The 24,023-nt window shown below is 36.8% G+C and overlaps 2 long non-coding RNA genes across 3 annotated transcripts in view; one reads left to right on the forward strand and one right to left on the reverse strand.

Moving 5' to 3' along the window:
- The window catches only part of LOC140611970 (uncharacterized), a 132,440-nt gene that overhangs the window by 73,871 nt on the left and 34,546 nt on the right, over positions 1–24,023 (forward strand). The window lies entirely within an intron of this gene.
- The window catches only part of LOC140611971 (uncharacterized), a 46,270-nt gene continuing 23,408 nt past the window's right edge, over positions 1,162–24,023 (reverse strand). The window contains exons 2-6 of the long non-coding RNA XR_012013326.1: positions 19,505–19,587; positions 16,357–16,462; positions 14,300–14,447; positions 12,308–12,447; positions 1,162–1,780 (exon numbers count right to left, since the gene is read on the reverse strand). This is a non-coding gene — a long non-coding RNA (uncharacterized lncRNA). The remainder of the gene's footprint in view (positions 1,781–12,307; positions 12,448–14,299; positions 14,448–16,356; positions 16,463–19,504; positions 19,588–24,023) is intronic.

Consider the following 24,023-nt stretch of genomic DNA (forward strand, 5'->3'; position numbering starts at 1 on the left):
CCAGAACCAGGTGCTCCAGGGGATATCTCCTGTGTGGGCTACATGTACCCTCCTTTTGTGGTTAAGCTGTGTGATGGCTCTGGGCGGTAGGGCTGGCCCTTAGCCTTGCTGGCTACAATGAGCCAGTATGCTAGCTATGGCTGCACCAAAAAGCAGGATTTATTATCTGTGCAGCCAGCTGACAGTCCCTGCATAGGAACTGCAGGTATGCTGATGTGTGGAGTTAGCCTTCCTAATTTCCACTTTGGAGGGGCACCTATAAGAGTTTGTGAAGTCTATCTGTGAGAAAATATTGAGGTAGGACAGTTGGTGTTAGCACGGTAGATGGGGAGAGGGTTAGTGCTGGCTCTCCAAGCATCCATTTCTAGAGAAATCTCCTGAAGGTCCCTGACCCTCTAGCATATATAATAAAATTAATAATCTCCTTTATGTATACCCCAGGCACATTTCACAGTGTTCTTCTATGCTAGGTCTCAGACTGAGTTATTAAGTGTGCTGGTTCATTAAGGGTGCAGTCTCCATTTCCTATAGCTCTCCCTGAATTAAATTGTACCAACTTTTGAAGCCAGACATTGGGGGTGGGGCTCCTGTTCCCTGTATTCATCCCCTTGGCTAGGAGGTGCCAAGGGTGAGATCTGATCTGTGATGTCTGATCCTGTCCACAAAGGATTTGTTTTCTGTGTTTCTACCTCTCTTCCCTTTATAATACAGTCGAATATCTGTTGTGCTGGTCTTCAGGGAGTTTTCAGAGTTAGTTGCAGTACATGTAGCTATTCCTTCAGTGTGTCTGTTGGATAAGCAGAACTCAAGATCCTGACACTCTATCTTCCCTCTCCACAGCAGGCTCCTAACTCATGGTTCCAAGCCTTAATTTTGGCTGAGTCTTCCTCAAATTTAGTAAGGTTCAAAGCAGGAACTGGTGGGTTATATAGAAAGTGGAGACAAAGGAAAAGTAGGCAAAGGAGGGTAATAGTACCTCATTTTCTATTTCTTAAGTAATCAAGGCTTAGAAGAATTCCATTTGAGCTAGAGAAGGGACACTTTTGAGGCAACCCGTGGTATAATGCACTAGTAAAGAGCATGCTTAAAGGCAGCAGCGTTGGAGTCAGACACTGAGTTCAGATTCTTGATTTAACACATTACCTTTGTGACCATGGGGAATTTACTTAACCTAAATTTTATTTTTCTAAATAAAGTTTGTAAAAACACCTAGGACATTAAAAGTATCCAATAATTGTAGCTACTGCATTACCATTATTAATTCTCCTCTTCCTCAGAGAGATCCATAAGAGATCCAGGAGGCAATGTGCCCTAAGTTCTTATTCTAGCCAGGGAATTTCTCAGTCTCTTAGAAGAATAAAATTTCCCATAAAATTTAGGAAGAAAACGTTTTTAGCTACCACTAAAATTATTTTTTAAAATGCTCTTCCTGAAGACTAATCTAACTCTTATTTTAGATTTTTTTTGTCCCTTTCCTTCTATTCCTCATTAAAAAGAGACACTGATCTTATTTGAAAATCAGAAGGTCCACATACAAATCCATGAGAAAAAAATCTAGATTACCATGTACAATCTAAGAAAAATGGCTCTTGTAGTGTTCCTGCCTCCTGCAGAGTTCCAGGTCAGGCTAGAGTTTAAGTCCCATATTAGAAAATTTCAGTCTTGACATCCTCTCCATGCCATGTGTCTGTATGGGATATTTTAAATGTAAGCAGAAGAGTTTTCATACCAACTGCTGTTTTCCAAATAAAACTTCAGCCATCCGCATCATTGACAACAGCTGTTTGTTAAGAAAAAAAAAAGTAATTTTTTGCATGAATTCATGAATCTTATAATTCTATTCAATCTAGTTGATCAATCATGGCCTTCAGAGTTAAAAAAACAAAATAAAATAAATGGAGTCAATCCTGTGGTCTGTAAAACTTGACCATCCACAAGAAACATTTACACACAGCCTGAGGAAGCCTCAAGGTATTTTGTAAAACTAGGTGAACCAAAGAGTAATCAATCAAAACATATTTAAGAAGCACTATGATAGGCCCCGGGGGAAAACAAAAAGTGTCTACAAGCAGATTCCCTGTGTGAATAGTTTATAATTAACATTTACTTGTCTTTTTGTTGTTGTTGGCAAATATGCCATGTTATTGTGGGAAACACTCAGTCTCCCCACAAAACCCATTTTAACCAATTCCATATCTGAATTAGAAAACCGATAATATAAAAGGAACGAATACTGACATAGCAAAATGTTTCTATGTAGAAACTGATTCCCACCATGACCTAAGAATGGCAGAACCAGCTCCACAAATTAGTGACTCCCACATACTTCCCGTCCCTTCTTCCTCAACCATTCAACAGGAGCTGAGCCCACCTTGCCCCAACACAGCAGGCTCATGAATTTTGGGGATTTGAGGGCTATCAGGTACTAAGAACATAGCACCAAATCCAGAGGAGAAAAGGCTTCAGGAAGATCCAGAAGTTCCTAGCTATCTTGTTGCATGTAGAAGTGACCCACCACCAAGTTCATATGGATAGATCCTATTCCAATATGCCTAATGTCCTTACAAAAAAAGATTAGGATGTAAACAGACCAACAAATGGCCATATGAGTTTACAGTGAGAAGATGGCCATCTGCAAACCAAGGAGAGGGGTCGTAAAAGAAACAAAACCTGTGAACACTTTGGTTTTAGTCTTGTCATCTCCAGAACAGGGGAAAAAATAAATTTTTGTTATTTAAGCCACCCCAGCCTGGGTATTTTGTTATGGCAGCTCTAGCAAAATATACCTGGCTACCTGTCACCTCTTTCCGTTCCTCCAAAGCTTGAAAGACTAGTAAATTCCCAGTGATTATTTTAAGTACAATTTCTCCATTCCCTGGGCATGAAATGCACTTAGACCTTTTCCTAATGACTTACCTGGATGAAGCAAAGCCATTTTTTTGATGAAGAGGTTTGAGGAGTAGGAATAAGAGGGAGAGCTTATATAATGTCTAAGATAATTTTCTTCCTCTTAATTCAGTAATTTTTTGGAAGAATAGGAATTCCTTTTTTATAACAATTTCCCAAACTCCCACGTGGCATCTGCCACTTAATAAAATACAAAATGTCAAAAAGACTATGTATTCAGTAAAGCATTTGAATATTGGGTGTCCATATACAAGTAGTATTACACACTTTATATATAGTGAACTCTGGTTTTTTCAATTAGCATCAAATTTCTATAGGCTTCTATTTGGAAAACTCTCCTGAACCTTACTAAATAATCCTGGGGCTCACTTGGAAAAAAAAGATACCAATTCAGTCTTCTAAACACCAGGTAGAGAAATGTAAAATCCTATCAGTTCAGGCTACTGCCATATTGCTATTAAGTGGCTGCTGTTGAACAATGACACTTTAATACAAGGAACACTAACGCACTGTGCAGTGATGGCCTGTTTCTTGTCTCAGAGGGTCCAGTACCTACAGATACATCCTCGCTCAGAAACCAGTTCTGCCAGTGCTAATCTCATAAAAACACCTGTATCTGTATTGCAATTCAGTCGGCAGCCGTTTCTCTCAGAGTGAAAATTCCTCTAGGGCTTTTGGTATCCTTTATCATAAACTAGCTTTGGATTCTGCTAGAGACTGAACATAAATGTCCTCTAAAATGCCTGTGTTAAAATCTAATCCCCAAAATTATAGTATTTGAAGGTGGGGCCTTGGGAGGTCATTAATTGATGAGAGCTGCCATTAAAAACGATTAGTGCTGAGAGAGAGGGTCCCAGCTAGTGACACAGGAAGGCCCTGAACTCAGTACCTCCATGGACATACAGAATCTACCTATTTATAGAGCAATTCTTCTGGAATTAAAACTGAGGGTTGAATAGCTTCTGCACAACAAAAGATCACCTAGAGAACAGTGAGAGAGGGAGCCAAGGTAACAAAGGGAATCCCCACACCAGCACTGCTAACTGCAGTTGGGACAATGAACAGATTTGTCTGCCCTGGGGCACTAGAAAAAAAGCCATAGTTTTTTAAGGCAACTAGAATATAAAAGAATTAGCCCTAGAATCCAAATGGCTATAGAGCTATTGGAACTCCCTCTGGGTCAGAAGGCCAGGTAAGCCCCACTATTTATGTTGCCCCTCCACCTTGATAGTGCAGAAAGAAGCAGGATCCTGATACCAGGCTGCCCTGTTGTCTCGGTGAGCCCCAGGCCTCTAGGCCGCACCAATCTTGGGTGTCCTGGAGCATAAGAAGAAAACAGTTTAAAACAGCAACTGGAACATTAATCCCAGCCCTAGAATTCTGCCAAATGGCTAGGAGACTGCTGAAGCTTTCTCTGGGTTGAAGGGACTACAGTTTATACTCCCCTTCCACTTGGATAGCATGGACAGGAGCACCGTCTGGCCTACCCAAGCGCTGGCCTATTCCTGCTGTGAAATTTCTAGTCCTCAGTAACCCCAGCCATTCCTCCTAGGCTGTTGCAGTGTGGCATACATTTGGCCACCCCTCATCAGTGCTCGCTGTAGCTCCAGCGCCTTGTGGTGGTGGTGGGGGGGAGGGGGGACATAGATCTAGAGTAATCTAGAATCCTCCAGACTCATGCCACTTTGACTCCAGACAACTTGCCAGTGAACCCTTGGGGAAGAGCACCCTAGGAGCTTTTTGCCCACACACATTTCACCTCTAGACTATTAACCTGGGTGACCCAGTCCAGAGTACCCTGAGGACCCCTGGCCTGTACCCAGTGTGCTCCAGCCTCTCCCTAGGGGCATCCCCTAAACAAAGTACCCTAGGAACCTCCAACTCATGTTGCCAGGGTACTCCTTGCACAGAGGACTCCAGGACCACCCGGTGCATACCCACATAAGCATCAGCAGACCTGCCAGGGCATCCTCTGGATGGAGAGCCCCTGGACTCTCCCCAGCTTGTGTCTACTTTAGTATCAGCTGTCCTGCCAGGTCTACTATATACAGAGAGCTATAGGACTACCCCAGCCTGTGACCACTTAAGCCTCAGCTATTATGCTAATGGGCCTTTTGTACCAAGAGCCCTGGGACTTCCCTGGCCCAGGCTCCCTTCAGCTTTGGCTCATGACAGGTGGATGTCCAGTCAGCTGAAGTCACCAGGCCCAAGAAAGTCACACATACACAAGTGATGACTATGCATAAGATTATTACTTCACTTTTAAGAGAAGTAGCTGTTAACATAATTCATAGAACCAAGCACAGACAGTCAAATATGGGAGACAGGGAAATATGCTCAAATGAAAGAACAGAATGAAATGGATATAATCTATCTGGAAAAAATGTCAAAGTAATGGTCATAAAGAGCTTCACCAGAATGCAGAGAAAAGTAGATGAACCCAGAACTTCAATAAGAAGAAAGAAAATACATAAAAGAACCAATCAGAATTGAAGATTACAATAAATTAAAAAAGCACTAAAGGGAATAAATAATGCATTTGAGTATGCCAAAGAATGGATCAGCAGTCTAGAAGAGTAATGTAAAATATCCAAGCTGAACAAGAAAAAAAATTAAAAAGTGAGGATATATTAAGGGATTTCTTGAACATCAAGTGAACAAATATTTACATTATAGCATTCCCAGAAGAATAGAGAGAATGAAGCAGAAAGCATATTTTAAGAAATAATAGTTAAAAACTTTCCTAACCTGGGAAAGGAAATGAACATTCAGGTTCAATTCCTTGAACGTTCAAGTACAAGGAATTCCCAGTAACATAAACCCAAGGAGTTCTTCACCAAGATACATAATAATTAAAATAACAAAAATTAGAGATTCTTAAAGGCAGCAAGAAAGAAATAACTAGTTATAAACAACCCTTTAAGTTTATCAGCTGGTTTTCAGCAGAAACTTTTCTGGCTAGAAGAAGGTGGCAGGATGTATTTGAAGTGCTGAAAGGGAAAAAAATCTACAACCAAGAATACTCTAGCGAGCAAGGTTATTGCTCAGTCTGGGGAAACTATCTCTCCTTTAATTCTAACAAAAATAATAGAGTTCATCACCAACATAAAGTAAAGGTACAGATCAATCACTTATAAAACTAGTAACAAAGTTAAGACAAAAATAGTAATAGCAATTATATCTAAAATATTATGTAAAGGGACTTAGAAAATATGTAAAATAGGACAACACATACATAAAATGTGGAGGAGGTAGTAAAAATGAAGTACCTTTAGCATGTGTTCAATCTTAAGTGATCATCAACTTACCTAGAATGTTATATATGCACCTGATGGTGACGGCAAATGAAAACTATACTAGATACACAAAAAGCAAAGAGAAAGCTAAGTGTAACACTGAAGAAAGATATCACAAGGAAAGAGAGCAAAAGGAGAGAAATAACAACTGACAAAATGGCAATAAATCTACACATATGAATAATGGCTTTAAATGTAATTGAGCCAAATGCTCCAATAAAAAGACATAAAGACATTCACTTCAGACCTAAAGATAATATAGACTGAAGAGATGGAAACAGATATTCCATGCAAATGGAAACAAACAAGAAAGCAGGATAGCAATACTTACATCAGACAAAAGACTTTAAAACAAAGACTGTATCATTAATAATGATAAAGGGATCAAATTAACATGAGGCTATTACAATAGTAAACATCTATGTACCTAACCTTGGAACACCTAAACATATAAAGCAATTATTAACAGACATAAAGGAAGAAATTAACAGTGATACAATAATTGAAGACTTTAACACCTTACTGACATCAATGAATAGATCATACAGGCAGAAAATCAATAAGGAAATAGTGGCTTTAAATGACACATTAGACCAGATGGACTTAATAGATACAAAACATTCCATCTAAAAATTATAAAATACATATTCTCTTCAAGAGCACGTGAAAATTTCTCTAGGACGGATGACTTGCTAAGCCATAAAACCAATCTCAATAAATTTTAAGAGAACTGGAATCAAATCAAGCATTTTTTTCCAATCCTAAGGGTATAAAACTAGGAATTGTTCACAAGAAAAAAATAAACATGGAGGTTAAACAACGTGCAACTAAACCAATAGGTTAATGAAGAAATAAAAAATACATGAGAACATGTGAAAATTAAAACAATGGTCTGAACTATTTCAGATGAAGCTAAAATAGTTCTAAGAGGGAAATATACAGCAATACAGGCCTATTTAAAGAAACAAGAAAACTCTCAAACAATGTAATCTTCAAAAGAACCAAAGAAAGAGCAAAACTCAGGAGAAGGAAGGAAATAATAAAGATCAGACCAAAAATAAATTGAGACTAAACAGACTAAAAACTAACCAAACTAACCAAAAAAAAAAAAAAGAAAAGAAAAAGAAAAAAAAAAAAAGAAACTAAGAGACTGGTTCTTTGAAAAGATAAATGATATTAATAAAGCTTTACTGTAACTCATCAAGAAAAGAGAAGAACCAAATAAAATCTGAGAATGAAATAGGCAACAACCGATACCACTGAACTACAAAGGATTATAAGTACCATCAAAACTTATATGCCAAAATTGGAAATTAATGAAATAGACAAATTTCTGAAACATACAATCTTCCAAAATGGAATTCAGAGGAAAAAGAAATCTGAGAAGATCGATAAGTAGAAATGAAATTAAATTGGTAATCAAAAAACCCAACAAAAGTCCACAACCAAATGGGTTCACTGGTAAATTTTACCAAATTTGAATTTTAGCAAACTGAATTTAATACATTGTAAGAATCATTTATCACAATCAACTGGGATTTATTCTGGGTATATAAGCATGGCTCAATCAATATTCATAAATCAATCAACATGACCCACCACATTAACAAAAGGATAAAAACCATATTTCAATAGATGCAAAAAAAGCATTTGATGAAATTCAGTCTTTTCATGAGGAAAACTCCCAACAATGTGAGTTTAGAGGAAACAATACTTCACAATAATGAAGGTCATATATGACAAACCCATAGTTAACACCATACTCAAAAGCTTTTTTCATAAGATCATAGAGAAGACCAGGATATACATACTCTTGCCACTTTTATTCAACATAGTCCTGGAAGTCTTAGCCACATCAATTAGGCAAGGAATTAAATAAAAGGCATCCAAATTTGGAGGGGAAATGTAGAATTTTCACTATTTGTGATGTCATGATACTATACATAGAAGCCCTCAAAACTCTACAAAAAAAAAAAAAACTATTAGAAATAATAGGAATCAGTAAAGTTGCAGGATAATAATATACAGAAATCTATTGCATTCCTCTACAATAATAAAATAGCAGAAAGAGATATTAGGAAAACCATTCCTTTTACCTAGCAATAAATCTAACCAAGAAGGTGAAAGATCTATACTCTGAACACTGTAAGACATTGATGAAAAAAATTGAAGATAACACAAATAAAAGCATATATCATGTTCATGAATTGGGAGAATTAATATTAAATATTAATATTGTTAAGTTTTTTATCCAAAACAATCTAGGGATTCAATGCAATTCCTATAAATATTCCAATATAGTATTTTTCACAGAACTAGAATAATCCTTAAATTGCTATGGAATTACAAAAGACCATGAATAGCAAAAGCAATCTTAACAAAGCTCAAGGTACCCCAATCCCAGATTTTCAAGATATGCTAAAAGCTATAGTAATCAAGGCTGTATGATAGGGGCGCAAACATAGGCACATATATCAATAGAATACAATAAGGAGCCCAGAAATAAACTCACATTTATATGGTAAACTAATCTATGAGAAAGGAGGTAATAATATACAATGGGGAAAAGGCAGCCCTTTCAACAAAGAATGTTAGGAAAACTGGACTATTTTCTTATGCCACACACAAAAAATAAGCTCAAAATGGATTAAGTATCTAAATGGGAGACCTGAAACCATAGAACCCCTAGAAGAAAACATAGGCAGCAATTTCTTTGACATTGGCTGTAGAAACTTTTTTCTAGACATGTTTCCTCAGGCAAGAGAAATAGAAGCAAAATTAAACTGTGGAGATTACATCAAAATAAAAAGCTTCTGCACAGCAAAGGAAACATTTACAAATGACATATTTGACAAGGGGTTAATATCCAAAATATATAAATAAAACACCACCAAAAATTTAAAAAAAACCTATTACAAAATGGTCAGAGGACCTTAGTAGACCTTTTCCCAAGGCCAACAAACATATGAAAATAGTTCAATCAAATCAAAACCCCAATGAGATTCACCTCACACCTGTTAGAATGGTTAGGATCAAAAAGAGAAGAAATAAGTGCTGACAAGTTTGTGGAGAGAAAGGAGCCCTTGTGCACTATTGATGGGAATAGAAATTGGTACAACTGCTGTGGAAAACAGTGTGGAGTAAAAATAGAAATGCCATATGATCCAGTAAGTCCACTAACTGGATATTTACTCAAAACAAAAACTAATTCAAAGAGATATTTGCACCCCTGTATCTATGGCAGCTTTACTTACAATTGCCAAAATACAGAAGCAACCTAAGTGTCCATTGATAGATGAATGGATAAAGAAGACATGGACTATATATACAATGCAATATTATTTAATTATAAAAGGGAAAGAAATCTTGCCATTTGTGATAACATGGATGGACCTAGAGAGTATTGTCGTAGGTGAAATAACTTGTGTTGAACACAGCTTAATGGATAAAGTTGTGGAATCACTTCATTGTACACCTGAAACCGATGTAACATTATCTATAGACTAAAAAAAAATGGGTCAGAGAAAGACAAATACCATGATTTTACTTGTATGTGGAATCTAAAAAAACAAAAAGCAGAAACAGACTCAAATACAGAGAACTGGTGGTGGTTATAGGGAGGGGGCTGGAGAGGATGAGCAAAAAGTGGTGAAGGAGAGTGGTAGAGGCTTCCAGTTACGGAATAAATAAGACATGGGGATGAAGAGTACAGCGTGGGGAATATAGCCAATGGTATTGTAATCGTGTTGTACGGTGACAGAAGGTAGCTACACTTGGGGTGAGCACAGCATAACCTATGGAGTTCACTCTTTTGTACACCTGAAACTAATGTAACATTGTGTGTCAACTATATTTTAAATCATTTTTTAAAAAGATTATTTTCCTTCTAAAGGAGACCCAGAGTGCTCCTTCAACCCCTTATGTGAGGATACAATGAAAAGAGAGCAGTCTATGAACCAGTAAGCAGTCTCTTCCTAGACCCCTAACCTATAGGGACTTGATCTTAGATTTCCTAATCTTCATAACTGAGAACTAAATTTCTATCCTCTATAAACCACCCACTCTGTAGTATTCTATTCTAGCAGCCCAAAGAGACTAAGACAGACTGAGTCACCTTTTTCCACCCGGATATGTTTCTTTAATTTCTAATCTCAAGGATAAGAGTTGGGTTCTTAGATTCATCCTTAGCAGACCATATTCTGGTTTCTGGTCATCTTTCTCTCAAAAGACAACTCCGAAAACCAACAGTCAGGTGCCAAAAATGCTTCCATTACATGATTCCCCCAGAACAATAGAACTTTCTTACCTTATAACTGCTTAATGAAAAAGAATCACTGAAGTACATCCCCCCCCATAATGGGAGAACTCTCCTTGGGATCCCTGGGTGGCGCAGTGGTTTGGCGTCTGCCTTTGGCCCAGGGCCTGATCCTGGAGACCCAGGATCAAATCCCATGTCGGGCTCCCGGTGCATGGAGCCTGCTTCTCCCTCTGCCTATGTCTCTGCCTCTCTCTCTGTGAGACTATCATAAATAAATAAATAAATAATAATAAATAAATAAATAAATAAATAAATAAATAGGAAAAAAAAAGAACTCTCCTGAGATGAACGGCAATTCCTACCACTGAACAAAGAAGCTATTAACTTGTTATACATTACCTTATCTACTGCAATCATATACTCAAAAGTAATAATTTTACAACCTATGTATAAACATACATAATATATATTGTGAGATGTTTTATTTATTCAGTTTTCACACGCTGCTTAGTGCACAGGTGCTATCCCCTAGTTGGCAACCATGGAATTGGATCCTGTAGGTTAAAGACAGGTGACAAAGATAAACATTTGAGTCTGCACTTCAGAGGGAAGCTCAGTCTGAGTCTTCTGCATATTTGACTAAAATAACAGGATGAGGAGGATAAGTACAAAGAGGATTTCTGAAAATATGAGACTGATGGGGCCAGCTACCAGTAATGTAGAGTAAGGGACTGGGAGTAGTGTTAGGGGGGAAAGAAGGGATACTCACTGACCTTTCCCCATTTCTGCCATTTTGGACCCTCTGGCTCTAGAGACCAGTAGGGTCTACCAAAAAAAAAAAAAAAAAGAGGGGAAAAGATGATAGAATGTGAAGAAAATCCAAAGAGAGCCCACCGGTGTGGTAACTGTTTATCTGTCTCTCCAGAATAACAAAAACACACTGAAAACAAAATTAAGTGCTACACTTAGTTCTTATCAAAAGTTTAATGGAGAATGGAGCAGTGTGTTGTTACTTCTCTCCCGTAATTTTTGTTTCCCTCAGGTATTTCTTCTTGCAAGTTTCCCAGTATTTTACAGGATAAGGTGGCATTTTATCTGAAAGCATTTGGTAAATGTTCTTTGAGTCTAGAAGGCTGCAATTTAACAAATGGTTTCCTCACACAAGCTATAAGCATGATACAGAATGATTGACAGCCATGCCAGCATTTGAAAAGCAGCTAAGAGCTTTAAAGCATACAGTAGCTGAGACCAGGATGGAGTTTATCATCAGCCTTGAAGATTGTGGTTTAGGTTGGCAATATAAAATATCTGTCATTTTAGTACGGCTCTTACAAAGACTTTTAAACATGTCATTAAACAAACATACGAGAAAGATGGGCCCGGAGAAAACCAGTTTTAAGATAACAACAATAGAATCAAAATACATTATCACCAGATAATAGTCTCCTACTGTTTGATAAAGGACTCAGCTTCCAAAGCCAAAATAAACACAGTGGCACAGCAAAGTTGTTTGTTTTAGAAGAAAAAGACATTGATCTTATGACACATTTCTATTACGGTGGTTTTATTTCTCTTACAGAGCAGGCTAAACTTTCAATTATTCTAAATTAAGAAGTGTTCAGAGAGAGTCAGGGCATCTTAGCATAGTTACCGCCTGTATCCAGATTTCGTGAAACCCTCCCTCAGCTCCACCACCCATCATCCCTTCCTACTGCCCAAAACATGAACTGAACCATAAAGAGACTAAAACAATAGGCACGTGAGTCAGTAATTACAGGAGATGTATAAGGGGTGGGATCATGTTCAGAAGTGGTATTTTTAACTTAACAGCATTTTGAAAACTCACATTTGAAGCTAGAATCCAACATGTTTCTGTTCCACAGAGCTCAGGACTTGCTTGGAGAGGTCATGACAAGTTACTTGAAGCCATCTTCAATCCCATTGCTTTAATATTTAAGTGTATTTACAGTTTGGAAGAGACCTGGCCTGTGTCGTTAGGAGACAGGAATAAGAATAATGTATGAATAACGCCCTGGCCCCTGAAGTTACCTTCTTGCTGTAATCTTGGAATACGTCTTCTGTCTCATCCCTATACTTTACCCAATGTTGTGATGGAAATGCGACTCCTTTTCAACCAGTGAGGTTTGCTTCTTTGCATCTTCCTAATTTGTGTAACCAGAGACCACCTAAAGAGTGGATGAGTCGCCTTGTGGTAGAAGGCACCTGCTTAAATTATCTCCCTTGTCTAACATTCCCACCACCTACCAAGCTTTTGTATTTATTTCATTCATTCCTCCTCTGTGATCAGCACTAAGCCTCCCAAAGCATCCAGTCTTCGGGCAGAAATCAGATATTACATCTATTTTCAGTGTTATCATGGGCTAAGTAGAGACAACAATGATAAACAGATGAATGGACCGGAGATTCAGACCTAAAGAAGCTCAGCATTAAGTTGGGGAGACCGATAAATAGACAAAAACTATGACAGATGCTAACACCAGTCTCCTAGAGAATACTGGATTAAATTGGAGAAAAAAAAAAAAGGTCCCTCACCATCAGTTGGGCCTTAATGATAGCAACCTTAAAGAGAAGAGTTTCAGGAGAGAAGGGGAAAACCAGATTAGTTTGGAGTTGTACTGCCTGGGAGGTTAGTAGAAGGGACAACTGTTCTATTGTAAACTTTGCTTAAAAATTGATCAGTGGTTGGTGGCTAACGGGAACTCAGGTGTCCAGAGAGCATTTGTTTATTTGCTTTAAAGATGAGAGAGCTGTAGTGTGAACTGGCTGTGCGTCAAATCTCAGAAGTTTAGGTGGCTTTTTTTGTTTGTTTTTTTAGTCTTTAAGTCAACTTTTAAAATGCAAATACTACTGAGAAGAGTAGGCTTTCAGTAAAATCTGTCAGTTGTCAGTTAGCACCTTAGCAGGGCACAGGATGCTAGGGGGTGCCAAGAGCAGACAGGAGAAGCGCTGCTCCTGACGAGGTGGGAGAGCACCCAATATCCGCTTCTTCACAGTTGAGCCTGGGAGTCAGCCAGAGAATCCCAGCTGGTCCCGGCTTGACAAACAATCCTCATTCTCATTCAATTGCCCAGAATATAGGAATACAAACAGGACTCAAATAAATGCTTTTGCAAATTGCTCTTCCTTGCTGGGATTAGTTGTTAAGTCAATGAAGATATAGAGTACAGGGAAGCTATAAGGGATTATAGAAGTCTAATTCTGATTACTTCAAATAATATTAAAATGCTCATGTTTATGGAAAGTTAAAAATACAAAAGTTAGGATAAAAATGAAATCTGCTTTTATCTCCTCCCTACTTCATTATCCCCCTGTGGTAATCACAGTTACCCGCTTGGTGAAGGGCCTTCTACACTCGTGCTGTGCACTTATATCCACCCGTGTACACATTTTATATAGATCTTCTGGTTGTCCGGTCCTCTTTCCAAGCAGTTTTCCCTTGCCTGATTCATACCTGTCAGCAGGACTCTGATTTGGGAAGTTCTCACCTATCCTTAGGATAATAACTCTAAGCATTTACTAAACTCTCTATTTCAGATATGATACCAAGCACTTTATTATTTTTTAGTCTTACACATACTAATTATTCTCATAATATTCTCATAAGTAGCCAAAAACAAAAAAACACAAAGCAAAAGTCCCCATAGTTAATCCTCTTAATCCTAGATACCCTTCCTCTGACAAAACTGCTGTTGCCAGCTGGGTATGTATCCTAGACATTTTAAAAATGTATATACATACCTATCTGTATATGCAGAAATATAATTTGTTTGCTTTTTCGGTAACTATCATCATCCTATAAATATTGTGCACAACTTACATTTTCCATTTTACTTCTGCAGATCTTTCCAGTTCAAACCATGTAAATACAATCCATCTTTTTAACACTTGAATAGAAGGCATGCTAATCCATCCTGCGGTTTCATCACAGATGAGCCAGACATTGAGGTTGATCCCACTTTTTCACCCTAAGAAAGAATGGCCTAATGAAAAGCTCATACAGGTCTTTTACACACACACACGTCACTATTTCCTCTTGTTAGTGAGAAGAGGAGTTGCAGGATGAAAAGCAGAAAAGCCATTTGCCTGGTATACGCTCCTTGCTCCTTTATTTGCAATAGTCCTTATATTCCATTCAAGCTCTCTCGGTGCCGGGGCATCAGAGTGCAAAAGATGTTGACTTTGGGCTAAGGCAAGGAGCCCATTTAATAACTCCGGTCACAATGATGAACAGAGAGGATGGCACATGTCTTCGAACTGTTCTAATCAAAATGAAACTCAAGGATTTGGATAGGAATTCTAACATACTTATTCTTTCTTCCTTTGCATATACAGGAATTATACAGACCTGGGAGATGCTGATGTCATAACAAATTATTTTTGCTAGGGCTGCCACAACAAAGTGCCACAAACTGGATGGCTTCAATAGCAGAAATTTATTTTCACACCAGTCCGAAGGCTAGAAATCTAATAGCAAGGTGCCAGCAAAGTTGGTTCCTTGTGAAAATGTGAAGGAAGAACCTGTCCCAGGCCTTTCTCCTGTGTTTATAGACAGCTCTCCTCTCCCTGGGTCTTTACATTGTTTTCCTTCCGGGAATGTTGTGTCCACATTTTCACTTATAAGGTTCCCAGTCATCCTGGATTAGGGCCTACACTGAAGACTGCATGTTAACTAATTCTCCAAAGAACCTATCTTCATGTACGGTTACACTCTGAGATGCTTAGGATTAGGGCTTCCACGTGTAAATTTTGAAGACATAATTCAGTTTATAAGACCATCTCGGGATCACAGGGGAAGTAACCATAGGAAGGGAGGGAGAGCTGAGGATCAGCAGGAAATGGGTGCTTCCTGATTGAGCTGCAGTTAACGCTAATATTTCCTTCCTGAATTCCTTTCAACTGAAATTTTCAGTTGAATCAATAATTTATTTGAATTGCATATGCAAGTTTAGGATTTGTTTCTTGCAACAAAAGGAATCCAGGCTTAAAAAAAAAAAAATGTAAGTCTGAGAGATCCTGCTCCTGGAAACTCCTAAAGGCATTGTAAACTACTTTCTAATCAATAGTACACAAAAGTTCCAGATCCTTTCACGGTCATCAACAAGAATTGTTCATAAGCTTCTTGAAAAACCATCATTCTTTTGAATGAGAAGTGCTATCTTATCATTTTCATCCCCCCCACCCCCCGATTGTTAGGAAGTTGAATATCTTATCCTTTGTTTCTTGGCCATTTCAGTTCTGAACATTGTCAATTTATATCTTTTGCCAATAATTTTATTTGGCTAATTAGTAATTTTCTTATTAATTTTTGGAGTTCTATAGAAAAAGCTAACAGAAGAAAATCTTTTCTCCTGTACTGTGCCTGTTTTTAAAACTCCATTTATGGTGTTTTATGTTATACAGACATTTCTAAAATATTAGTTGTTCAGAATTTTCAGTCTTTTTCTTTGTATTGTCAGGTTTTGTGTCTTCCTTAGAAACACTGTTTTTATGCCAAGATTAGAAAAACATTCTCCTATGATTTTATACATGTAATACCTTTATTGTTTCCTTTATATATAGATCTTCAGTATATTTGCATCTATCTATTGTTGTGAATGTTATATAGAAAACATAATTTATTCTAACGGATAGCCAGTTGTCTCTAAATCTTTAGTAAACCATGTGTGTCTCTAGTAATTTGAATTATCTTCTTTATCATATATTATCATATTTATAGTCTGTTTCTGAAAAATCAATTCTGTTCCATTGATCTGCTGTCCTTATTTCGCTACCAAAATCACACTGTTTCATTGATGGTAGCTATATAACATAATAAAATCTTATTTAAAACATAATAAGGTAACTTTTAATATAATGTTTGAAGGAAACTCTTACCTTATTGTCCTTTTTAAACATTTTCTTGGCTAATCTCTTTCATTTATGGGAAATCAGGTATACTGGTTTTCCTTAAAGATCTTAGTGGGGTAATTCCAGCTTCCACCTGAGACACAGAAATGAAAGGAGATCACACCCACACTTGCTACAATAAAGAACCAGATTAATTTCAAATTCGTTACTTTTTTTGAGGCCATGAGAGAGCTGAAGTCCAATGAATAGTCCAAACATCTAAGGAGAGATGGTGCCTGCAGGGAGAGAGGAGAGCAACATTCCTTCACCTTGGATAGACAAGAACCAGATACAGTAATAAAAGTTGAGCTAGAATATTTGAAAAATTGGTAAAGGTGAATGTTGGCTTGCATAACAATGTGAAACCCATAGAGACGATAGAAATTGTCTATGTGCTCTTAGAGATTGCCTCCACATGAACCTCGGGGTGTACTCACAGAAAGGACTGAACCAAGTCCTAAGAAGTTTGTATTATAGGAAAAAGCAGTTTTTTGCGAAGGCAAGAAACTCTGAGCATCTTCTCTAACTCCACTGGGAATCAAAAATCAACAATCACCACAAAATCTCCATGACATTAGGTCAGGCAAAGAGGTTTTGTTTATAACTTCAAAATTATGACCCACAAAAGAAACAAATTGAACTTTAAAATTAATTTTTTGGGGGCATCTGAGTAGCTCAACAGTTAAGCATCTGCCTTCGGCACAGAGTGTGATCTCGGGTGCAGGGATTAAGTCCTATATCATGTTCCCTGTGAGGAGCCTGTTTCTCCTTCTGCCTCTCTCTTTCTGTCTCCTTTGAATAAATAAAATCTTAAAAGAATAATAATAGGGATGCTTGGGTGGCTCAGAGGTTTGGCTCCTGCTTTCAGCCCAAGGCCTGATCCTGAAGACCCGGCAGGGAGTCCCGCATTGGGCTCCCTGCATGGAGCCTGCTTCTTCTTCTGCCTGTGTCTCTGCCTTTCTCTCTATGTCTCTCGTGAATAAATAAATAAAATCTTAAAAAAAAAATACATGAAATGACAAGCCATAGATTGGGAGCATATATCACAATTCTGAAAAGGGCTTGTGTACAGAATATATAAAAACTCTGAAAACTTAATGAAAAAATGGACAATCTAATTAAAAAATGAGTAAAAGACCTAAACAAATCCTTCAGTAAGATAACTGAGAGGATGTTCGACATTAGTAAAGAGGGAAATGCAAATTAACACTACAATGTGGGAATACTATATTACAATGTCTAAAAAAAGGAAAACAACAAAAACTTGTCATACCATGTGCTGAGAAGAAAGTGGAGCAATCGGAACGCTCCAATAAGTTAGTGAGAATTCAAAATGCTAGAGTCAATTTTGTAATGTCAATTTCTTATGAACTTAATATGCAACTTCCACCTCAAGTTTTCTCCCATGAAGAAATAAATACCATTTTCACACAAAAAGCTGTATACAAATACTTATAGGAACTTCACTCATAATCACCAAAAACTGAGGGGAAAACCCATATCTCTTTTGACTGGTAAATAATGTGTAGATATCCATAGAATAGAATATTACTCAGTAATAAAAATAGCAAACTATCAGTTCACACAACATGCATGAGTCATAAAATATATCTTGCTAAATTAAAGAAAAACCCAAAAAGCTACATAGTAAATAATTCCATTTATGTGATACTTTCAAGAAGGCAAACATCGTTACTGGGTTAGACATTAGGAAGAGGAGTTATCTACATAAGAAAATTTTGAGGGAACTGTGGTGGTTGGTTACATGATTATATACATTTGTCAGAGAAATACAACAAAGTGTAAAACTCTCTGCATATTAACTTTTTAAAAATAATTCAACCAGAATGTATGTGGGACTGGGTGGAGGAGAACGATGGAATAAAAACTAATGAATCTAACTGCATTGAAAACAAATCACATGATCATATTGAAAGGAATGGGAAGAAACAATTTTATAAAATAGTATAATGCTAAAGATTAAAAAAAATTGTACTTAAATACTGTACTATAGTTACTACATTGTTTTTCCCAGAGCTACTAGTTAGAAATTCTAATCCAATTTCCTCTTTATACTTGAAAAAACAAGTTAAATGTATTATAGACAATAAGAGCCAGAGTAAGTAACTACAATTAAGGAAAGAAGATTGTAGAATGAAGCCTGTAGAGCTAAGTAAAAGGCAAAGGCATCAATACAGTTGTATGGTTAAAACATACACAGATAGTTGGGGGGTAGGGGGTGTGCATGCTAGTTCTATCTACTGACAGGCCTAGAAGTAGTTACACTCCAGTACCAATGAGTTTACTTGATCCTTAAATCTTGATTTTTAAAAACTATCGTCTAGAAAGGAAACTCTTTGGAGAATTGCTTTAGTCCAAAGCCAAGACAGGCAAAATACAAGCTGAACCCAGAGCATTTTGTGGTGCCAGGAAATGAGGAAGTGCTAAAAAGGAGGAAAAAATGTATCAAAAGCCCACAGGTCCAACCTGAAAGCTGTCAATGGTCAAACATCTTAAGCAACAAAATAAATTATAATATTGTATTATACCCCAAATAATAAAATATTCATTAGTCCATACTATATGGATATAAATGAAAGTTTATAGGGATCCCTGGGTGGCTCAGCAGTTTAGCGTCTGCCTTCGGCCCCGGGCATGGTCCTGGAGTCCAGGACCCATGTTGGGCTCCCTGCATGGAGCCTGCTTCTCCCTCTGCCTGTGTCTCTGCCTCTCTCTCTCTCTCTGTGTCTCTCATGAATAAATAAATAAAATCTTTTTTAAAAAAAGTTTATAAACAGACAAAATGATAGCTCGTCCATATGGAAAAATACCAATTGACAAATGCAGAAGAAATGAAGGCAACTGAAAAATCACTGTTAGAATACCTCAGTAATTATGGTAGGCAAAATCCACCAAAAGATTTCAAATCAATGGATCAAAGTTTAAGCAGAGACTAAGTGTCCTGAGGGAGAAAAAATAAATCACATGATCATAATTAGGTAGCTTTTAACAACTGATTAAGTAATTTTGGAAAACAATGTTTTTAGTAGATACTGTAAAGCTTACATAATACTCAAACACTATATAAATTTTTAATTACAAAGGGATAAATAGAGTGTAGAATTCTGGAAGATACCTCTTAATCAGATGATCAATCTAAGACGATGCACTGAAAATGGTATAGCTGTGGTATCCTTCCCAATAATGCAGAACCATAATCTAATGAAGAAAAAAAATTTAGACCCAGATTAAGGGACAGTCTACAAAATAATTGACTTTTCAAAGTGTCAAGGTCATGAAGGAAAAGGAAAAAGATGAGGGTCTTTCACAGACTAGAGGAGACTAAGGAGAAATGATAATTAAATTCAGTGTAGTATCCTGTATTGATCCCTGGAAGAGGAAACATCATTAATGAAAAAAATCAGAGAAATCTAAGAAATTCTCTACAAGTTAATAGTATATACTAAAGTTAATGTCTTACTTTTTGGGGGGGACAGGGGTAGAGGGAGAAGAAAAGAGAGAATCCCAAGCAAGCTCTAATGCCCAGCCCGATGTAGGGCTTGCTCTTGCAACCCTGAAATTATGACCAGAGCTAAAATCAAGAGTCGACACTTAGCTGAGCCATTCAGCTGCCCCTCATTTCTTACTATTGATGAAGATTCTAACTTTATGTAAGATAATGGGGCAGCTGAGTGAAAAGTATATGAGAATTCTGTATTATATTTGTAAACTCTTACACAAGTTTAAAATTATCTCAACATAAAGTTAATTAAAAAAAAAACTCCATTGCCAATGGGATATTAATTAAGGCTAACTTGAAGTCACAGATTAATTTGAGAATTGATATTTTTATCATAGTCTTACCTCCAGATATCATGTTTCTTTCCATTTAAAAGTATTTTCTGTTTTGTGTTTTTATCAAGTACTACGAGTGATTTTAATATATAACTTCTAATAGTTTTTTTTTTTTTGCTGGAGTCTTTAGGGTTCTCTATAATATCATGTCTTCTGCAGATAGTGAAAGTTTTACATCTTCCTTACCAATTTGAAGTCTTTTGTTTCTTTTTCTTATCTGATTGCTGTAGATAGTACTATGTTGAATGAAAGTGGTGAGAGTGGACATCTTTTTCTTATTTCTGATCTTAGAGGAAAAGTTTTCAGTTTTTCACCATTGAGTATGATGTTAGCTGTGGGTTTTTCATATATGGCCCTTATTAAGATGAGGTATATTCCCTCTAATCCCACTTTGTTTTTTCATCATGAACAGAGGTTGAATTTTGTCAAATGATTTTTCTTATTGAAAAGATCATATGGTTTTTATCTCTAATTTTGTCAATGTGGTGTCTTACATTGATTGTGATATGTTGCATATATTGACCCATTCTTGCATCCTTGGAATAAACCCCACTTGATTGTGGTGAATAATTCTTTTAATGTATTGTTGGATTCACTTTGCTAATGTTTTGTTAAGGATTTCTAATCTATATTACCATTGTTCCTCTAGGAACAAAGGAGTGACAGACACCATTTCCCTCCCGTGCCTCAGCATAAATGCATGGCCATCTGTAGGAACTATTGTAGTGCCAACACTTGCTACCCAACTTGCTTACACCAAACCCTACTCTCCTGTGCTTCAGTGGATCTGCCCTTACCAGTTACCCTTGCCTCAGTCCCCAAACTTGGGGTGCCCTCCCCCAGAAGATTTGCCCAAACTTCACTAACACCTCATCTCACAACCAGTGTGTTTTGTGGGACCTCAGTTCTGGCAGCAGCAAGAGGTCCCATTTCATAAGCAGACCAGTGCACACCTTGTTAAAATGAGGCTCACCCACCCAGGGACCAAACACTACCCACAACAAGCAGAGTTGTTTTGCAGACAACTGGACTGAAAGAAAAAACGTTCAAGAATCAACAGCAGGGCACATACCACAACGTAGGAGACACTCTGAAGCTCCATGTCCTAGAGAACCAGAGACACTGTTCTATAGGGCCCTATAGGAGCTCTTATTCATAAGGCCATTACTGGCAAGAGCAGGAGACATAGCTGACCTTTCTCATATGGAAGCAGACAGAGTTAGACAAAATGAGGAGACAGAGGAATATATGCAAAATGAAAGAAGAGGCCAAAGCCACAGCAATAGACATAAGCAGTTATAAGTAATATGCTGGGTAGAGAATTTAAAGTAATGATTATAAGGACACTCATTGGACTTGAGAAAGAAATATCAGTGAGACAGTAGTGAGACCATTAAAAACAAGATATAAAAAATCAGAGGTGAAGAACACAATAAATGAAATTTAAAACAAACCTATTAGAATAAATAGCAAGACAGAGGTGACAGAGGAATGAATTAATGGCCTGAAAGATGAAGTAATGGAAAGTAATTGAGCTAATCAAATGAGAGAAAAAAGAATTAGGCAAAATGAGAATAGACTTAGGGAAATCACTGACTCCATCAAGCAAAATAACATTCACATTATGGGAATCCCAAAAAAAGAAGAAAGAGAAAAGGTGACAAGGAATTTATTTGAGAAAATAATAGCTGAAAACTTCCCTAATCTGAGGAAGGAAATAGATACCCAGATCCAGGAGGCACAAAAATCCCTCAACAAAATCAACCCAAGGAAGTCCATACCAAGACACATAGTAACTAAAATCCCAAAAGTAGAGATTAAAAAAATAATAATAAAAGCAATTACAAAGAAGATATTTAGATATAAGGGAAAGGCCATAAGTCTGTGAGATTTTCAGCAGAAATTTTGCAGGCCAGAAGAAAGTGGCATGATATATCCAAAGGGCTAAAGAAATCTAGAACCAAAACACACTATCTGACAAAGCTATCATTTAGAGTAGAAGGAGAAATAAAGAGTTTCTCAGACAAACAAAAATGAAAGGAGTTCATGACCACTAAACCAACCCTAAAAGAAATATTAATGGGGGCTCTGGGTGGAGAGGAAAGACCATATATGAAAGTATTAAAAGTTGGAACACAAAAACCTATGTATATCTGTAAAAATTAGTCAAGGGATTCACAAAATAAAAGGATGTAAATATACCTAAAACATGTCAGGGGAGAGGAGTAAAGAATAGTTTCAAACTTAAGTGACTATCAACTTAATATAGATTGCTATGTGCAGAAGATGTTTGTAAAAACTGAAAAAAAAAGTTATATATAAATTGAACATCCATCATAAATCAAAACCCAATAATAAATATGCAAAGAATAAAGAGAAAGGAATCCAAATATATTAGTGAATAAAGCTAACAAACCATGAAAGAGAGTGAGACAAGAAAGGATTAGAGAAAAACTTCAAAAAACAACCACAAAACCGGTAACAAAATGGCAACACATACATATCTATCAATAATTACCTTGAATGCACATGCACTAAACACTCCCATCAAAAGACATAGGGTGACAGAGTAAATTAAAAAAAAAAAAAAACAAGACACATTTGTATGCCCCCTACAAGAGACTCAATTCAGACCTAAGGGCACCTGCAAATGGAAGGTAAGGGGATGAAGAAACATTTAACATACAAATTCATATCAAAGGAAAGCTGAGGTAGTAATAATTATATTGAACAAAATAGACTTTAAAACAAAGACTGTAACAGGCAACAAAAAAGGACATTATAATTAAATGGAACAGCTCAACAAGAAGATAGAACAATTGTAAATATTTATGCACCCAACATGGGAGCGCCTTAATATGTAAAGCAGCTAGTAACAAACATAAGGGAATTAATCAATAGTAATACAAAAATAATAGGGAACTTTAACATCCTATTTACATCAATGGACAGATCATCCAAACAGAAGCAGTGGTTCTGAATGACAGATGGATTTACCAGATATATTCAGAACATTCCATCCTAGAGCAGAATACACATTCTTTTCAAGTGCATGTGCAATGTTCTCCAGAAGAGATCACATTTTGGGCCACAAAGCAACTCAACAAATTTAAAAAGATCAAAATCATACTATACATCTTTTTTTTACGATGGTGTGTAACTAAAACCCAACCACATGAAAAAATCCAGAAAGAACACAAATACATGGAGCTTAAATCACATGCTACTAACCAATGAATGATTCTACTAAGAAATCAAGAAGAAATTTAAAAAACTACATGGAAACAAGTGAAAATGAAAACCACAACCTCAAATCTTTGGGATGCAGGAAAAGTTGTTCTAAGAGGGAAATTTATGCAATACACACCTCCCTTCAGAAGCAAGAAAATCTCAAATAAATGACCAAATCCAGCAACCTAAAAGAGCTAGGAAAAGAAGAACAAAACACAAAACTAGCACAAACTGGTATAAGGAAAGAAATAATAACAATTAGAACAAAAATAAATGGTACAGAAATGAAAAAACAATAGAACAGATCAAAAAAACAGGAAGCTACTTCATTTGTAAAAATGGACAAAAGTGATAAACCTCTAGCCAGACTCATTAGAAAAAAAGAGAGGATTCAAACAAAATCATAAATGAAAGAGGAGAAATAAGCACCAACACCACAAAGTATCATAAGAGAATATTATGAAGAAATATATGCCCACAAATTGGAAGGACTAGAAGAAATGGATAAATTTCTAGAAAATATAACCTACCCAAATTGAAGCATGAAAAAGTAGAAAACTTGAACAGAT

The sequence above is a fragment of the Canis lupus genome, chromosome 20, assembly GCF_048164855.1.
Source record: "Canis lupus baileyi chromosome 20, mCanLup2.hap1, whole genome shotgun sequence".
NCBI lineage: Eukaryota > Metazoa > Chordata > Mammalia > Carnivora > Canidae > Canis > Canis lupus.